The sequence below is a fragment of the Bombina bombina genome, chromosome 2 (genome assembly GCF_027579735.1).
Source record: "Bombina bombina isolate aBomBom1 chromosome 2, aBomBom1.pri, whole genome shotgun sequence".
In the NCBI taxonomy this organism is placed as follows: Eukaryota; Metazoa; Chordata; class Amphibia; order Anura; family Bombinatoridae; genus Bombina; species Bombina bombina.
Window position 1 is genome coordinate 523,410,320 of NC_069500.1, and position 6,000 is coordinate 523,416,319.

Genomic DNA, 6,000 nt, shown 5'->3' on the forward strand with positions numbered 1-6,000 from the left:
ACTTCATTTAAATTTTTACCTAAGGTTGTGAATTCTAACAACATTAGTAGAGAAATTGTTGTCCCTTCCTTGTATCCTAATCCTAAGAATTCTTTGGAAAGATCCTTACATTCTATGGATGTAGTGAGAGTTTTGAAATATTATGTTAAAGCTACTAAAGATTTCAGGAAGACTTCTAGTCTATTTGTTATATTTTCTGGTCCTAGGAAAGGTCAGAAGGCCTCTGCTATTTCCTTGGCTTCTTGGTTAAAGCTTTTGATTCATCAAGCTTATTTGGAGTTGGGTCAGGCCCCGCCTCAGAGAATTACAGCTCATTCTACTAGATCAGTCTCCAACTGAAGCTTCATTCTTAAAAGCCCACGAAGTGATCAGATTTGCAAAGCGGCAACTTGGTCCTCTTTGCATACATTTACTAAATTCTACCGTTTTGATGTATTTGCTTCTTCAGAAGCAGTTTTTGGTAGAAAAGTTCTTCAGGCAGCCGTTTCAGTTTGATTCTTCTGCTGATGTTTTATGTTTTTCATTATGAGAATAACTTATATTTTGGGTTGTGGATTATTATTTCAGCGGAAAATGGCTGTTGTTTATTTTTATCCCTCCCTCTCTAGTGACTCTTGCGTGGAGTTCCACATCTTGAGTATTGATATCCCATACATCACTAGCTCATGGACTCTTGAAAATTATATGAAAGAAAACATAATTTATGTAAGAATTTACCTGATAAATTCATTTCTTTCATATTGGCAAGAGTCCATGAGGTCCACCCTTTTTATGGTGGTTATGATTTTTTGTATAAAGCACAATTATTTCCAAATTTCTTTGTTGATGCTTTTTACTCCTTTCTTTATCACCCCACTACTTGGCTATTCGTTAAACTGAATTGTGGGTGTGGTGAGGGGTGTATTTATAGGCATTTTGAGGTTTGGGAAACTTTGCCCCTCCTGGTAGGATTGTATATCCCATACGTCACTAGCTCATGGACTCTTGCCAATATGAAAGAAATGAATTTATCAGGTAAATTCTTACATAAATGATGTTTTCTTTCATGTAATTAGCAAGAGTCCATGAGCTAGTGACGTATGGGATATACATTCCTACCAGGAGGGGCAAAGTTTCCCAAACCTCAAAATGCCTATAAATACACCCCTCACCACACCCACAAATCAGTTTTACAAACTTTGCCTCCTGTGGAGGTGGTGAAGTAAATTTGTGCTAGATTCTACGTTGATATGCGCTCTGCAACAGGTTGGAGCCCGGTTTTCCTCTCAGCGTGCAGTGAATGTCAGAGGGATGTGAAGAGAGTATTGCCTATTTGAATTCAATGATCTCCTTCTACGGGGTCTATTTCATAGGTTCTCTGTTATCGGTCGTAGAGATTCATCTCTTACCTCCCTTTTCAGATCGACGATATACTCTTATATATACCATTACCTCTACTGATTCTCGTTTCAGTACTGGTTTGGCTTTCTACTACATGTAGATGAGTGTCCTGGGGTAAGTAAGTCTTATTTTCTGTGACACTCTAAGCTATGGTTGGGCACTTTTATATAAAGTTCTAAATATATGTGTTTAAACATTTATTTGCCTTGATTCAGGATGTTCAACGTTCCTTATTTCAGACAGTCAGTTTCATATTTGGGATAATGCATATGAATAAATCAATTTTTTCTTACCTTAAAATTTGACTTTTTTCCTGTGGGCTGTTAGGCTCGCGGGGGCTGAAAATGCTTTATTTTATTGCGTCATTCTTGGCGCGGACTTTCTTGGCGCAAAAAGTTTCTTGTCAATTCCGGCGTCATACGTGTTGCCGGAAGTTGCGTCATTTTTTTTACATTTTTGCGCCAAAAAATGTTGGCATTACCGGATGTGGCGCCATTTTGGCGCCAAAAGCATTTAGGCGCCAAATAATGTGGGCGGCTTTTTTGGCGCTAAAAAATTTGAGCGTCATTGTTGTCTCCACAATATTTAAGTCTCATTATTTATTGCTTCTGGTTGCTAGAAGCTTGTTCATTGGCATTTTTTTCCCATTCCTGAAACTGTCATTTAAGGAATTTGATCTTTTTTGCTTTATATGTTGTTTTTTCTATTACATATTGCAAGATGTCTCAGATTGACCCTGAATCAGAAGCCACTTCTGGAAAAACGCTTAACTGAGTTTCAGTTCTACCAATGCTAAGTTCATTTATTTTAAATGTTATAAATGTTTATCTTTAGCTATGGTTTGTAATAAGTTATTATGATATACTTTTACATGCAGAATCCATTAGTGTTTATGCTTTATATATTTCCATTCTTACATCTTATGTACAAGAAATATTTAGAAGATTTATAAGAAATATTTTTCTGATTCTATTTTAAAGGCATTGGGGAATAGTTATCAAGCCGTCTACTTTTCTGCCTTCGCCGGCCCAATACGCCCGCCTAAGCTCGCCTACCTTCGCCGCCGCGGACCTTGAATACGTTCGCCTAAGTTATCAAAAAAAGCTGTCAAAAAGCAGCGGGGCGATGAGCAGCGGACTATGAGAGTTATCACTCATCCGATCTCGCTGCCCTTCGGCTTTTTCCCAGCTTTATTGCTAGCCTGTCACTAAGCACTCACACTAAACTACACTGTTCTATCCCTATACCGGCGCCCCCCGCAACTAAATAAAGTTACTAACCCCTAAACCGCCTAGACCCTGCCGCAACTCTTATAAATGTATTAACCCCTAAACCGCCGCTCCTAGACCCTGCCGCAACTCTTATAAATGTATTAACCCCTAAACCGCCGCTCACGGACACCGCTGCCACCTACATTATACCTAGTAACCCCTATCCTGCCCCCCCTACACCGTCGCCCTCTATAATAAAGTTATTAACCCCTCTCCTGCTGATCCCGCACCTCTCCGCAACTAAATAAATAGTTTAACCCCTAAACCGCCGCTCCCTGAACCCGCCGCAACCTATATTAAACCTATTAACCCCTATCCTGCCCCCCCTACACCGTCGCCACCTATAATAAATTTATTAACTCCTATCCTGCCCCCCACTATGCCGCCGCCACTGTAATAAAATTATTAACCCCTAAACCTAAGTCTAACCCTAACGCCACCCTAACTTAAATATTAATTAAATAAATCTAAATAATATTTTTATTATTAACTAAATTAATCCTATTTAAAACTAAATACTTACCTATAAAATAAACCCTAATATAGCTACAATATAAATAATAATTATATTCTAGCTATCTTAGGATTTATTTTTATTTTACAGGTACCTTTCAATTTATTTTAACTAGGTACAATAGCTATTAAATAGTTATTAACTATTTAATAGCTTACCTAGCTAAAATAAACTGAAATTTACCTGTAAAATAAATCCTAACCTAAGTTACAATTACACCTAACACTACACTATACTTTAATAAATTATTCCTATTTAAAACTAAATACTTACCTGTAAAATAAACCCTAATATAGCTACAATATAAATAATAATTATATTGTAGCTATCTTAGTATTTATATTTATTTTACAGGTAACTTTGTATTTATTTTAGCTAGTTTGAATAGTTATTAAATAGTTATTAACTATTTAATAACTACCTAGCTAAAAGAAATACAAAATTACCTGTAAAATAAATCCTAACCTAAGTTACAATTAAACCTAATACTACACTATCATTAAATTAATTAAATAAATTACCTACAAATAAGTACAATTAAATACAATTACATAAACTAACTAAAGTACAAAAAATAAAAAAAGCTAAGTTACAAAAAATAAAAAAATAAGTTACAAACATTTTAAACATATTACAACAATTTTAAGCTACTTACACCTAATCTAAGCCCCCTAATAAAATAACAAACCCCCCAAAATAAAAAAATGCCCTACCCTATTCTAAATTAAATAAAGTTCAAAGCTCTTTTACCTTACCAGCCCTTAAAAGGGCTATTTGTGGGGGCATGCCCCCAAAAGTTCAGCTCTTTTGCCTGTAAAAGAAAAATACAACCCCCCCCAACATTAAAACCCACCACCCACATACCCCTAATCTAACCCAAACCCCCCTTACAAAAACCTAACACTAATCCCCTGAAGATCATCCTACCTTGTCTTCACTTAGCCGAGCAGCGATGGAACCGAAGTGGACATCCGGAGCGGAAGAAGTTAATCCTCCAAGCGGCGCTGAAGAAATCTTCCATCCGATGAAGTCATCATCCAGGCGGCGCTGAAGAAGTCTTTGATCCGGCCGATGTCATCTTCCAAGAGGCGCTGAAGAGGTCTTCTATCCGGGCGATGTCATCTTCCAAGCCGGGTCTTGAATCTTCCTCCCGCCGACGCGGAACCTCCTTCTTCACCGACTGACTACGACGAATGAAGGCTCCTTTAAGGGACGTCATCCAAGATTGCGTCCCCTCAATTCCGATTGGCTGATAGGATTCTATCAGCCAATCGGAATTAAGATAGGAAAAATCTGATTGGCTGATGGAATCAGCCAATCAGATTGAGCTTGCATTCTATTGGCTGTTTCGCTATGGTCAGACTCCCATTGATTCCTATGGGATCCGCCGCCTCCAGGGGTGGCGGTTTGAAAACCAGGTACGCTGGGCCGTAAAAGTGCCGAGCGTACCTGCTAGTCATTTGATAACTAGCAAAAGTAGTGAGAATGTGCCGCACTTGTGTGCGGAACATCTGGAGTGACGTAAGAATCGATCTGTGTCGGACTGAGTCCGGCGGATCGAAGCTTACGTCACAAAATTCTACTTTTGCCGGTCTCGAGCCTTTGATAACTAAGGCGAATCAGCCTTGCCACAAATACGCTGCGGAATTCCAGCTTATTTGAGGTTGACGGCTTGATAACTACCCCCCTTTGTCTGACTTTGTGCCTTCTAATAAAATTTTTAGGTCTTTTTCACTTCTTTTTTAATTATTGAAGTTTCAAATGACCAACAACATACTGATTTATCCTTCTCTGATGATGTTTTTTCTTCATCAGATATTGACACTAACAAATCTACTTTTTTATTATTTTTCTATTATTAAAGTACATTTGTTCTTTGTTGAAAAGGTGTTGATTATTTTGGATATTAAGGTAACTAGTTCTTTAAGACTAGCTGACACTATTTCTGCCTATTTATTTCTTCTGTGTGTTTCAGAGGTTTTCTTTCCAACTCCACATTCTAGGGAATGGAATAGGCTGAGAATTTTCTTTTATTCCTTCTTCAAAGGTTTTAAACTATATTCTTTGCCAGCAGTTAAATTCAATTTGGAGGGTTCTCCAATTTATTGGGGCTATCTCTACTTCTACTAATTATGCTATTGTTTCTATAGCAAAATAGTATTTATTTTCCTTTAGTTAGTTGTATCTTATTTATGGAAAATTATTTAGTTTCAGGTACTTTTCTTGGTCCTGTGATTTATTTGGATATTGCAATTGCTTCATTTTTTCTGTTTACTTTAAGATCAAGTATCAGATTATGATTTATTTTAGCATTGTTAAGGGACAACATTTACTAGACAAGGTGCTGTTGCATTTGTCTTGTTGTTTTGCATTTATTGATTATGCAAGTCCACTGTATTGACTGGTCCTTTAAACTGGACTATCATGCTAATAATTTCATTTGTGTCTTCATTTTATTGAATATTTTTGCAAATGAGGGTTAATCTATGTCTTTAGCTATTTTAGCTAGAAGAATTTTGTGATTTTTTAAAAAAAAAATCCATATTTCTTTTGTTCTAAGATAATCAATTATTTGTTTTATAATTGGATTCAATTCTTAACTGTTACTCTGGGCTTCAAGATTGAGTTCTAAGACTAAAACTTTAAGCTTATACTAGTTTGGTTGTTCTTATTAAGGAACGAATTCCTGAGTTCTTTCCCAAGTAACATGTTTATAATTGGGGTTCGAAATCAGCTCCCTAATATTGTGATGTACGTGCCGTATTCCAGCTTGGCTGGTAAGGGGCAGGTTAAGACTTCTTTGAAATTTATTTGGTTCTATTTTGTCCAAATTTC

At 36.8% G+C, this 6,000-nt stretch overlaps 1 protein-coding gene across 1 annotated transcript in view; it reads right to left on the minus strand.

Annotated features, from left to right (window-relative positions):
• LOC128649185 (uncharacterized) overlaps window positions 1-6,000 on the minus strand; it is a 166,540-nt gene that overhangs the window by 95,046 nt on the left and 65,494 nt on the right. The window lies entirely within an intron of this gene.